Source organism: Vigna umbellata, chromosome 11, assembly GCF_029865625.1.
Source record: "Vigna umbellata cultivar VRB3 chromosome 11, Vumbellata_1.0, whole genome shotgun sequence".
Classification (NCBI taxonomy): Eukaryota; Viridiplantae; Streptophyta; class Magnoliopsida; order Fabales; family Fabaceae; genus Vigna; species Vigna umbellata.
Genome location: NC_142175.1, coordinates 7,605,823 through 7,619,020, shown reverse-complemented (window position 1 = coordinate 7,619,020; position 13,198 = coordinate 7,605,823). Strand labels below are relative to the sequence as shown.

The 13,198-nt window shown below is 35.0% G+C and overlaps 1 long non-coding RNA gene and 1 pseudogene across 3 annotated transcripts; both read left to right on the top strand.

The window, feature by feature from the left end:
* The first annotated feature begins 843 nt into the window (after positions 1-843).
* On the top strand, positions 844-5,036 carry LOC148190905 (uncharacterized). 2 transcript variants are annotated; one of them, XR_015782845.1, is made up of 5 exons: positions 844-1,179; positions 1,363-1,780; positions 2,788-2,842; positions 3,547-3,648; positions 4,879-5,036. It is a non-coding gene; the product is annotated as an uncharacterized LOC148190905 (long non-coding RNA). The 2 variants fall into 2 exon arrangements; XR_015782844.1 differs by having other exon boundaries at positions 863-1,212; positions 1,602-1,780.
* A 767-nt stretch (positions 5,037-5,803) lies between these two features.
* Positions 5,804-12,899, top strand: LOC148190904 (putative disease resistance RPP13-like protein 1; annotated as a pseudogene). Its single transcript, XR_015783067.1, has 4 exons — positions 5,804-6,240; positions 6,361-9,711; positions 10,220-10,776; positions 12,670-12,899. The product of XR_015783067.1 is annotated as a putative disease resistance RPP13-like protein 1 (transcript).
* The last annotated feature ends 299 nt before the right edge of the window (positions 12,900-13,198 follow it).

The window sequence follows — 13,198 nt, the reverse complement described above, 5'->3', positions numbered from 1 at the left end:
AGATGATGAACATTGGCCATGGTGGGTTTCTATCGTAGGGGGAGATGGCGCGATTTAGGTTTGGTGGAGGCGTTGATGGCTAGCTCAAGGTTGGGCGAAACTCACGAGCAGATGAATTGAAGAGTTGTGGCGGTGATTTAGGTTTCGAAAGATTTTTGGAATTGGGGATTTCTCTGTTTGGGTTTCTACATATGTGTGCGAGAGAGTGCTCTTGCAATGGTCATGGTGGATGGCGGTCCTTGCAGCTCTACGACGACCTGAAAAGTGTCTCATGGTGGAGATGGAAGTCGAGGAAGATGCTGAAGATGATGATGGAGGACTCACGACTTTGGCGTTCGCGTTCTGTATTGGTGAGGGTGGTGGCTACCGGCACGGCGACGCTGGTGTTGGGTGATGGCGAGGTTCCGGCAAGACGGCCGGGTGGCTGACGGCGGCCTACGGTTGCCCATGGTGCTGGCGGCACAAGGAAGCTAGGGTTGTCACACAGTCAGAGAAACTGTACACGTCATTAACTTTTGTCTAGAGTGACAGCTGCACCGATTAACGCTTTTACCAAAAAGAACTTAATTACACATTTTTTCATAAGTCGAGAACACATTGAACTTCGAAAAAAACGTAGAACGCAATTGAACATTTACCCCTTTCGTGGGAAAAAAAGTAGTAAACCTATTATTATATTAGAAGCATATGAAGTTATCATTGGTTGGTCGAAGAAAAATAAGTTTAGAATTTTATTCCTTCCCAAAAGGATAAGGCCAAATAGAAGTATCAAGTTTTCAATCCACACTCTAAATCATACTTGTTAGGTTAAACTTCAGTCTGCCACAGTCAAATAAGACAAAAAGCTTAATGAATAAATTGAAAACTTTCATTTTTTGTTATGATCAGTGTTGTGAAACTGCTCACTGCACCTTCATTTTTTTTTTTGAAATAATTGTCCGGCGGTTTTTAATGAGTCGCCTGTAATCCTTAAATATCTATCCAACCTTCCCTGCCCGCACCTTCATTCATGCTCCTAATTTTCTCTAAACCCTAATTCTCTCTCAGTTCATTTCTTCCTTCGTACATTTTCCTCCAAAAGTTCACCCCAATCATTTACCTCCAAGCCCCTTCTCGCACCATCTTCTTGTTGGTCTTCTCCTACGTTGTATTCGTCGTCGAGGCGTTATGGCTGTGTAGGTGGTGTTCGCTCTCGGAATTCCTCACATCTGCGTATTTCGTTCATTAATTCGTTTTTCTTTCCGTTCATTTTCGCTCTACCCTTTTGAACTTATGATTACTCTCGGAATTGAAACGGTAGAAAAGCACGTTTTAGGGTTCTGATTAGTCTTGCATTTTCTAAAAATATTAATGTATGAGAAGGTATGAGGAGATGAGGCGAGGCGAGGCAAGGCAAAGGGGTGAGAATGATGAATCTCTTGAGTTCTGTTCCAACACAGACAGCGAGGGAGCCTTTTGGAACCATGTTTGCACTGTTGAAGCAGAGGAAGATGTTCCTCACAGATCTTGTTACACTTCAGAAATTTTGTGTAAATTTAGTATTATGCGTATCGCCACACTATCTATTTTATTCGTATTCTTAATTAATTTCCATTATGCAGGCTGTGACATTGCATGAGCGATGCAAAGTTTTCAAGGGTGAAAGCACTGATTCATCTCAATTGCTATTTTCCTCGCAAGCAACCAAGACAAAAAGAAAAGTGACTTTAGAGTGATCATTTGTGTTATTAAAAGCTCTTGTACAGTTTATATCGGAGAGTCTCCTAATATTGTAGCTAAGGTATGGTTACTAAATTAGTACATCTTTTTATGTGTTAGTAATTTTATTTTCTTATAAGTAGTAAAATTTAAATATTTTACATTAAAGAAATAAATTTAAGCTTAACTCAATTTCATTAAATAGAAGTTCAGCAAATTGAGATTTATTTTTTATTCATTGAATGCTTACCATAGGTATCTTTGGTCCTATTCCAGTTCTAGACATTCAAAAGGTCGTTTAGAAATTTACAAGAAACAAGTGTTTTTACTTAGAAAAGGAATTTTTATCCGTTAATCGTAATTTAATTGTATACAATCTCTTGCATAAAGCTAAGCAACGGAGTGGGCGAGGAAAGGCTTGAAACTCATTAATCCTTAAGAAACTGTTGCATAGTAGATTACTTACCATCTCACCAAGTCGTGTATAAGCTGGATCACTTATGTATGTAAACGAGGTACCAGAATCAAATATTACATGAAACTCAACATCAGCAACAAGATCTTCCACAAAAATTTGGGTTATGCTGATGTTATAAGTTGGACTGCAGGGATTAATTAAGCACCAGTACACAGTTAGACACGAGAATTTTTGTTGCTTCTGTTGTAAAGAGTCCAAACATCCACTTACTGCAATTTGTCAAGGTTTAATGGAGTTTTTCTTTGGTCTGGCTTGCCAGTATCACCAAACGTGATTCTTCCAACACCATCAGATCCAAAACACATAGAAAAGGAATTTGAGATGAGCCCTTCTTTGGCTAGGATGCTATGAATGGATCTATTATCCATTCCAAGTCCAAATAGGCCATTTGGAGTTCCCCCATTTAAAAAAATGCACCAGTTTGAAATAGTAGTTGTTCTGATTTGAGTAGCTTTTACGTTGTTTAGTTATTCCTTTTCAAAAGAGTCTATATGATTTTATATATACTTTTAATTGAATGTGTTTCAGTTTAATTTTCTATCAATTTTCCCCTCACAAACTCTTGTAGTCTGGGCCTTAATTTATTATTATTTAAACCTGTCTTCAAGCAGATAAAGTGAGGATATAAACAAGCAGAGAATTATACGTCAGGACTGCTTTCCCGAGGTGAGGATTTTCATTTCTCATATTTGTCTACCATTTTGTCTCCATATTATAATAATTAAATATAACTGTCTCTATGTTGAGTAGACAGTTAAATAGTAAATATTGAAAGGATTTTAAAAAAAATATGCTGATTTGAGTATTTCACTCACAAGCTCCTGATGTTCAATACTCGTTTCTAGTTTTGAATCTAGAACATGAGTCTTCAACCACCCAAAAACTTCATATTACTCTACTTTCCTTCCATTCTTTTCCCAACACGATCTATTTATGCATCAATAGCTTTTATATTATGTTTTTAGTCAGTTGTTAGATATGCTTATATTTAAAGATCTTGTTTACTGTCAAAATTCACAGTCACAATTTTCCCCTTGTGCATTTTAGTTAATAATTATATACATTTTTTGGATTTGTTACAGATATTGTAATAATTACATTACACCTAAGACTTTTGGACGGTGAATCAAAGAGTTTTACTTTGACGACCCAAGTAAAAAATTATTAGCTTTAGTTTTCATTTCTTTCATATATATATATATATATATAATATATATATATAATATATATATATATATATATATATATATATATATATATATTTGACTAATCTCTACTCAGAAACAAAATTAGTTTACTTTTAAGTAGATGCACTACTAATACTTGAGTTTTTTATTTCTTATTATATTTATGATAGTCCATTTTCATAGGAAAGAGAGTGTGGGCACAAAGTTAGCAGAGGAAAAGTCTGGATAGCTACACATAAGAAGACCAATGGAGCTTTTGTCAGTGATGAGGCAAGAGAAATTGGAGTAAGTTTTATTCCTGTCATAGATGAATAAATAGTTTAGTATGAAGTCCTCTTTATTCTGATATGTGAATCTTATTGTCTGGTTGTGCTAGTGTATTACATGTTGCGCCCTGTTTTACATGCATAAATTTCTTGGTGTATGTTACCTTGAATAAGTTGTATTAGATATTTGTGTGTTCATTGAGATTATGTTGGAGTAATGTTGGCCGGTAAGAATTTTACCTTGTGTATTTGCTCGTTGATTGTATTCTGCTTCCTCTAACTGCATGTAATAGAAATAGTAGATTTCTGGAATGTGCATGAGATTGAATGGTCACTCATTATAATTCAAAAGTATATGAGATAAGTTTTGGTAGGAAGTTGTTGTTTGTGATTTGATAGGTTAATATTCTGGAAATTTTTTGTAGAAGCATGTTAATATGTGAAACGATAAATATGGTAGTGAATGGAAGATAATAATTTGATTGTTATGAATTGTAATTGAAAGGAAGGTTTTAGTGGACTAAATTGTCTGGAAGTAAAATTGGTTTAGAAAGTAATTGTATATTAAACTAGTGTTTGCCAACAAATAGAATCAGGATTGAGTGACGTGAATTAAGATGAATATCGTGGCTAGTATTAAAAGATAGCTCTGGTTAAGACTGTTTTAATTGTTTGGAAGAATTGAGTTATTCTTTGGTATTTATAATGCATAAACTATTGAGTATGGTGGCTGGAAATGTGAAAAGAATTTGTGAGCACTTCAACTGAACAGGATTGAAAGCTTGTGTTTAGTATCAATTTTTTGTGCAGTAATCTAGTTTTTGAAATAATCATTGTTAAAAGAAGTAAATTGTCCAGAACTTGTATGTTTAATTTTGTAAGTGAAGCTTGTCCATGTCATGACTGTTGTTTCTATACCCTATACCATATCCTAGCTCAGTTCTGATTTGATGCACATTTGATGCACATGTAAATGCACGTTTACATGTGCATTTACATTTAAAAGAAGTAAATCTAGTTGCATATTTTGCGTAATAACAATTCTGATTTGATGCACATGTAAATGCATTTACCGGATAATATGGATGCTAAAATGAAATTGTTTGTGCATTGATAATTGTATATCTACTGATAGTGAAATTGCCTCCCAACTTGCTACATTTCAACATCATCGGTAATAATTGCTAAATTTATTTGTATGATCTTATTTTTAAATATATAACCAACTAACTGTTATGTTATATTGTAGGTATTTGATCAAGGAAGTGTGTTGATGGATGTAACGAAGAAGAACAATCTTAGACATCTTTGTCTTTAATTTTTAGTATTGAATATCGTTGTTTTTAATTTTTATAATATTGAACATCTTTGTCTTTAATTTTTAGTATTGAACATTGTTGTTTTTAATTTTTATAGTATTGAACATCTTTGTCTTTAATAATATATGTTGATTTATTTTATATAATAATATTTAATTTTAGATTATATTATTTGATGGTATGTATTGATATTAAAACCAGATTTATCATAATTCATTTTCAACACAATAAAAAAATGATCTGATGCATTTCGGGCGGTTTTGGATAAAACCTTTGGAAATAGGGGCATTTATTTTGAATGCAGTTACTTCTAACGGTTTGGTAGAACTCCGATTAGTTTCAGCGGTTTCCTAAGAAAACCTCTAAAAATAGAGGCAGATCAACTAAATCTCGGTTAGTTTCGTCGGTAACTTTGTGACGTTGTTTTTTTTAGTAATTTTACAATCACGGGAAGCATATTTTTCATAAGTTAAAAGTCCGATAATGCTGAAAATAATCCCTGAAGAAAATATATATTTTTGTAGTGACTATATATGTAAAAAAAATTAAATATTCAACTGACTAAATTCTATAATTATATTTCCTTTATACTTGTAGGAAAGCAAATAAGAAAAAAGATGGGTAAAATCAATTTAGATTAGAAATACTTTTGCAAAATGAAAACCTGTGTCATTTAACATGTCTTGATTCTCAACAGTTGAATTTTAAATTAATATATCTACGGTGAATTTTCAAGAGGCATCCGACCATGAACCTTATCTTTGAAAACGACAAACCAGTAGACTTTTCAACTAAGCATCTTCAATTTCAACCGTTAAATCTTTTAATATATATATCCAACGGTTTATTGTGCTTGTAGGCACGGACGAAGCGTAGAAAGTTGAAATGAAGAGAGTCAAGTGAAGTCTCCTCCCATCAGTTCAACTCATTTCTTACAACCAATTCCTTTCCTTTGCATTTTTGTTTGCTACTCTGATCATCACTTGTTTTGTGTTGAGATCATGGCATTAGCTGTGGTAGGTGGTGCGCTCCTTTCTGCTTTCTTTGACGTTCTTTTCGACAGGCTGGCCTCCCCTGAGGTTCTCAACTTTATCCGAGGAAAAAAGCCTGACAAGTTGCTTCAAAAGGTGAAAACACAGCTCATAGTTGTTAGAGTTGTGCTTGCTGATGCTGAGAAGAGACAAATCACAGACTCCAATGTCAAAGAGTGGCTCGATCTTCTCAGAGATGTTGTCTATGAGGTTGATGACTTACTTGATGAAGTTTCTACTAAAGCTGCTACTCAAAAGGAGGTAAGCAATTCATTTTCTCGCCTTTTCAAAACGAAGAAGATTGTTAGTATTAGTAAGTTGGAAGACATTGTTGAAAGATTAGATAACATTTTAAAACAAAAAGAGAGTCTTGATTTGAAGGAGATTCCAGTGGAGAGCTACCAGCCATGGAAAGCTCAGCCAACATCTTTGGAAGATGGATATGCTATGTATGGTAGAAAGAAAGATAAGGAGGCCATAATGAAGATGGTGTTAGAGGATAGCACCAATGGTGAAACAGTGTCTGTGATCCCTATTGTAGGCATGGGTGGGGTTGGAAAAACCACTTTGGCAAGATCTGTGTTCAACGATTGCAAATTGCAGCAGCATATATTTGATTTAAAGGCATGGGTTTGTGTTTCTGATATATTTGATATTGTGAGGGCCACAAGAACCATGATGGAGGAAATTACCCGAATGCCTTGCAAATTGAGTGATCTAAATGCTCTTCAACTTGAGTTGATGGACAAACTGAAAGGTAAAAGATTTTTGATTGTGTTGGATGATGTTTGGATCGAGGATTGTGACAATTGGAGTAGTCTTACAAAACCATTTCTAAGCGGGAATAAGGGCAGTAAAGTTCTGATCACAACCCGCAATGAAAATGTAGCGGCTGCAGTGCCTTTTCATACTGTTGAAGTATATAATCTAAACAAATTGTCAAATGAAGATTGTTGGTTGGTGTTTGCAAACCATGCATTTCCTCTCTCAGAAGCCAGTGAGACTAGAGGAACTCTAGAAAAGATTGGAAAGGAGATTGTTAAAAAGTGCAACGGGTTGCCGTTAGCCGCACAGTCACTTGGAGGAATGTTGAGAAGAAAGCAGACTATTAGGGATTGGAATAATGTACTTCAAAATGACATTTGGGAACTTCCTGAAAATCAGTGTAAAATTATTCCAGCACTCAGAATCAGTTATAATTATCTCCCTCCACATTTAAAACGGTGTTTCGTTTATTGCTCATTGTACCCCAAAGATTTTGAATTTAAAAAAGATGGACTGATCCAGCTGTGGATGGCTGAAGATCTTATAAAAGCAGTGAAAAAAGGAAAGACTTTAGAAGAAGTTGGTCAAGAGTATTTTGATGATTTGGTTTCGAGATGCTTTTTTCAATCTTCAAGTCGGCGTGGGGGTGATTACTTTGTAATGCACGACCTTATTCATGATCTAGCAACATTTCTTGGTGGGGACTTCTATTTCAGAACAGATGAACTTGAGAAAGAAACCAATATCGACAGAAAGACTCGTCATTTGTCTTTTACAAGATTCAGTGATCCAGTCTCGGATATTAAAGCTTTTGACACAGTAAAATTTCCAAGAACTTTCTTGCTAATCGATTACAAAGATTCCCCATTCAACAACGATAAGGCACCGAGTATTATAGTGTCAAGGCTTAAGTACTTGAGAGTTTTATCGCTTTGGAACTTCCGAAGTCAACTTGCTCTGCCTGATTCAGTTGGTGAATTGATACATTTGCGTTATTTAAATCTCTCTTATACAAGTATAGAAATTCTGCCGGAGTCACTGTGTAATTTGTGCAATCTACAAACTTTGAAGTTGTCTTATTGCTCTGAGCTGACTAAGTTGCCTAGTGCCATGCAAAATCTTGTAAACTTGCGTCATCTTGAAATTCTTGGTACTCTCATAACAGAGATGCCTAAAAGAATGGGGAAACTAAATCAATTACGCACCTTGGATTGTTATGTTGTGGGCAAGCATACAGAGAATAGCATCAAAGAACTGGGAGGACTTCCAAATCTCCATGGTTGGTTTTATATTCAGAAATTAGAGAATGTTACCAAAGGCGAAGAAGCATTAGAGGCCAGGATAATGGATAAGAATCATATTAGCAATCTATCCTTGGCATGGTCTATAGCTAACGACAATAGCATCGACTTCCAAGTTGAGTTAGATGTACTCAGCTAAGTTAAAACCTCACCAAGATCTGGAAGCGTTGTCCATAATCGGTTATAAAGGAACCAGATTTCCGGAATGGGTGGGGAATTTTTCCTACCTCTACATGACAAGTATACGTTTACATAATTGTAACAACTGTTGCATGCTTCCTTCACTTGGGCAACTACCGTCTCTCAGTAACCTTCGTATTTCAAACATGAACTCGGTGAAGACTATTGATGCAGGCTTTTATAAGAAGGATGATTGTTCATCTGTGACGCCCTTTCCATCCCTTGAATCTCTACTCATTTATGATATGCCTTGTTGGGAGGTGTGGAATTCTTTTGATTCAGAAGCTTTTCCTGTGCTCAAGAATCTGTGTATAGAAAACTGCCCCAAACTAAAGGGAGATCTGCCAAATCACCTTCCTGCTCTGCAAACACTCGGGATTAGAAATTGCGAGCTTCTTGTCTCTTCTGTCCCAGGGCCTCTCACCCTTCGAACACTAGAGATACATAAATGCAAGAAAGTAGCGTTTCGTGAGTTTCCTCTTTTGATGAAAAGTATAAAAGTGGAAGGAGGCCCAATGGTGGAGTCCATGATGGAGGCCATATCTAACATCCAACCTACTTGCCTTCAATTTTTGGAATTACAAAATTGTTCGTCAGACATATCTTTTAGAGGTGGTCTTCCTGCGTCTTTGAAAACTCTTGCTATCATAGATATAAACAAACTGAAATTCCCGTTGCAACACAAACACGAATTACTGGAATCACTTTCAATAATTAATAGTTGTGATTCGCTCACGTCCCTTCCATTGGCTATCTTCCCAAATCTCACTAGTCTTTATATCAGAAACTGTGAAAATATGGAATCACTTTTGGTCTCAGGGTCAGAGATTTCGAAGAGACTGAACACTTTTACGATTGACCACTGTCCCAACTTTGTATCATTCCCGGGAGAAGGATTGTGTATGCCCAATTTGACTCGTCTCAGTGTTTATGATTGTGACAAGTTGAAGTCGTTGCCAGATCAGATGGGAACTCTTGTTCCAAAGATGGAATATCTTAAAATATCCAACTGTCAACAAATTGAGTCATTCCCTGGAGGAGGTATGCCACCTAACTTGAGAACAGTTTTTATTGAAAATTGTGTGAAACTACTGAGCAACCAAGCATGGGTATGCATGGACATGGTTACCTCTCTCCGTGTGTGGGGTCCATGTGATGGCATCAAATCCTTCCCAAAGGAGAGTTTGCTGCCTCCCTCCCTTGTGTCTCTGGATCTAATTGGTTTGTCTAGTCTGGAAACGTTGGATTGCAAGGGCCTTCTCCATCTCACTTCACTCCAAGAATTAAACATTAGAAGGTGTCAAAAGCTGGAGAATATTGCGGGAGAAAAACTGCCTCTCTCTCTAATAAAATTAATGATATATGAATGTCCCTTGCTGAAACAACGTTGCCACAAAACGGACCGCCAAATTTGGCCTAAAATCTGCCATATCCGTGGGATAAACATTGACGGTAGATGGATTTAACGAGCATGGATAATGAGAAGGTAATTCTCCTTCTTTCCTTACATCATCAACCTCTAACTTCTTAAAAACTATTTTTGTCTGTGTTATCTCCTTTCTTGTCTTTCTCCTTTCAAATTTGACTTAATTAATATTGCATTCAACCAGTCTTAAGTTAGTTAATTGTTAAGTTTCATTGACTGGAATCGCAAGTTTAAAGGAAACCTAATATTTTGTATATATGTTATTTAGCGTGAGCATTCATGTCATTTTCTATTAAACGTAGTCACTGCAGAAGTGAGTAATGGTCTTTTATTTTTCTTAACAGTCTTTTTCTGTGTGGTCAGTGTCAAGATTCTGCTTAGTACTATAGTGAATATGGGAGACAGATAATTTTCACTGAAATTGCATATAAAGGGGGTAAATTGAAGTAATTTTATCCATTCATGTTTCCTAAACACGAGTTTATAATTGTCTTATATAAAATTAATCAAACAGCGGGTTGAGGTCAAAATTAAATTCATGACTAGAAATGTGGTATTTGTTTTTCAGACACGCTGTATTGGCTTGGAGAAACTGCAGCTGTCCATTGTAATGTACTGCCCTCTACGAGGTCATCACTTTTGTGTTTCACTTATAGATTCGAGTTGAATACATCTGAAAGCTATATCGCATATGGATTGAGTTCTGGCAAGTAAATTCTGTCTTTAACACCCCAAGGACATATTGTAAGAAATATTATATCTTTTATCTTTCAATTACTTTGTTATTATTTATTATTTGTATTTTGGGCTTAACCCATATTTTTTCAATTATAAATAGAAAATCCTATGTATGTTTAACACAAAGGAGATTAATTCGATATATAATTTTCACTATATTTAACACATATTTATGCAAGTTAAATAAATTTTAGAATGAAATTCAAGCTCAGTTTAATCATGGCCATGAATTTCTTTTCTTTTCAGAATACATACTTGTAACCAGCCAAACAGTTCAACCTTGCATAATTTTTTCATAGTAGAATAGTAAGCATCAAGTTGTGTGCTGAGCTTCATATTATATTCGTAGCCAAAGGCCCGTGAACCAACTTATCAATTGCACCTCAGGTGATTTGAAATATAATAAATTGTAATTAACAGGAAATAAAGAAAAAGACAAAAAATTGGACAGTGCTCTTTTCACATTTTTATATTTTATTCTTCTTCCTATGTCTAACATCAATTTTGTAACTTATGTATATATCATATGGGTTCTATTAAAGGAAGTCATTGTAATTTGAATGACTCTACGAAGGTGGACTAAAACTTCTCACATTTGTTTATTCCCCTCACCCGTTTCCTCTCCCGAATAATTATTTGCAAATTTTATGTTTTCTTATTGATACTGAATTCAATGATATATGTGAAAATGCAAAGTTACCAACATTGACATTATACCTTTTTCACAAAAAGTTGTTTGTGTGGATCAACTTTAAACATGTTCTTTCAAGGATCTTTGATGAAAACAAAATGTTACAAGGTCCTTATGAAATAATGAAGAACCGAGCATTCCAAGTATTAAATAAACATTTATAAGCTTGATGTATATCATAAAATACTTATATTTCTCAAACAAAATATATTTGTTGTCTAAGTAAAATCTTATTACACGAAGTATGCAATTTCGTATTTGTTCAAGCAAAAATTTATTAAAGCGCTTGCATTTATCCATATAAGCCTAGTAACAAATAGTGCCTATGTCTATGAGACGAAACACACAACAAATAGAGCTTACATCTATGAAATATTAAAATGTAATAAAAGTTCTAAAATATTGTAGAAAAATTTAAGATAGGAAGAAAAAAATAAAAAACATTCTACATAGGTAAAAATCTAAGACATTTCACATAAATTATGGCTAGCATATTCTAGAATAATCTATGGGTCTATAAATACTCATGTACTCTATCATTTAATGAAGACAAAAGTTGAAGGAGTTGAAGGAAAACAAACAGAAGGATTCAAGGGCTTAATTTGCTCTTCAACAAGCAGTTGATAAAACAATTTTTTCAAGGATAAGCACTTTCAAGAAGAGTTGAAGTCATTTGTAGAAGATGGGCCTAGACTCTATCTCTTGGGCCATCATGAAGCTTTTAGAGTTTTTGGCCTTGTATTTTGGGCCAAGTAATCTAGGATTTATTTGGGCTTTGTATTATAAGCCTAATAGTGTGGATTTAATTTGGGCCTTGTATTTTTGGCCAAGTAGAATAGGATTTTGATCACCCAAGTCAACAAAGGGCCAAGGCCCAATGTTGACCGAGGTGGGATGTCCACACCATGATTTTACCGAAGGGTCAACATTCTTAGCTAGCTTGGTGGACAAGAGAGAGTGGATGGCCTTGACAAGTGTCACTCTCCTATTGGAGAGTTTTTCCTCTTAGTTAGTAGCCACATGTCACTCTAGGAATGGAGAGTATTTTTCATAAGTAGTAGCCACATGTCACCCTTTCGTTTGGGAGGATTTTTTCCATTTGTCTTCTTCTTATTTGAGAGGATTTCTCCTTGTTCTCCAAGCTAGCCAATGTGGCTCTTTTAGGTTAAAGTTTATGCCTATTTTGAGACACCTTAGCCTATAAATGAAAGTGTCTCTCCTTCATGTAATTACTTTTGATTTAAAGTAATGTCATGCTGTCATTTTGTGTCATACTACTCCTTTAAGGTCACCATATGCTACAACAACCCAAGTGGCCTCCTCTAGTTACCTTCCTCCAAGAGTTGGACCAACCTCTCTTAGAGAATCATCAAACATCACCTCCATCACCATAAAACAGTCGATGACCGAGAGCCTTAACCCTATTTCCACAAACTTTCGAAAACACTCACCCTTCACCATGGCTTTCTCTTCTAGCTTTGACTCAACCTAGGTAGAAGATTATCCATCATAATTTGTGCCACAAATGCAAAACAAGCTTGGAACATAATACAAGAGGAGTTTCAAGGAACTTATCAATTGCACCTCAGGTGATTTGAAATGATAATAAATTACAGTTGCTGTCTATTAGCTCTAGGAGAATTTCCAAAGAAAGAATTGTAATTAACAGGGAAATAAAGAAAAAGACAAAAAATTGGACAGTGCTCTTTTCACATTTTTATATTTTATTCTTCTTCCTATGTCTAACATCAATTTTGTAACTTATGTATATATCATATGGGTTCTATTAAAGGAAGTCATTGTAATTTGAATGACTCTACGAAGGTGGACTAAAACTTCTCACATTTGTTTATTCCCCTCACCCGTTTCCTCTCCCGAATAATTATTTGCAAATTTTATGTTTTCTTATTGATACTGAATTCAATGATATATGTGAAAATGCAGAGTTACCAACATTGACATTATACCTTTTTCATAAAAAGTTGTTTGTGTGGATCAACTTTAAACATGTTCTTTAAAGGATCTTTGATGAAAACAAAATATTACAAGGTCCTTATGAAATAATGAAGAACCAAGCATTCCGAGTATAAAATAAACATTTATAAGCTTGATGTATAT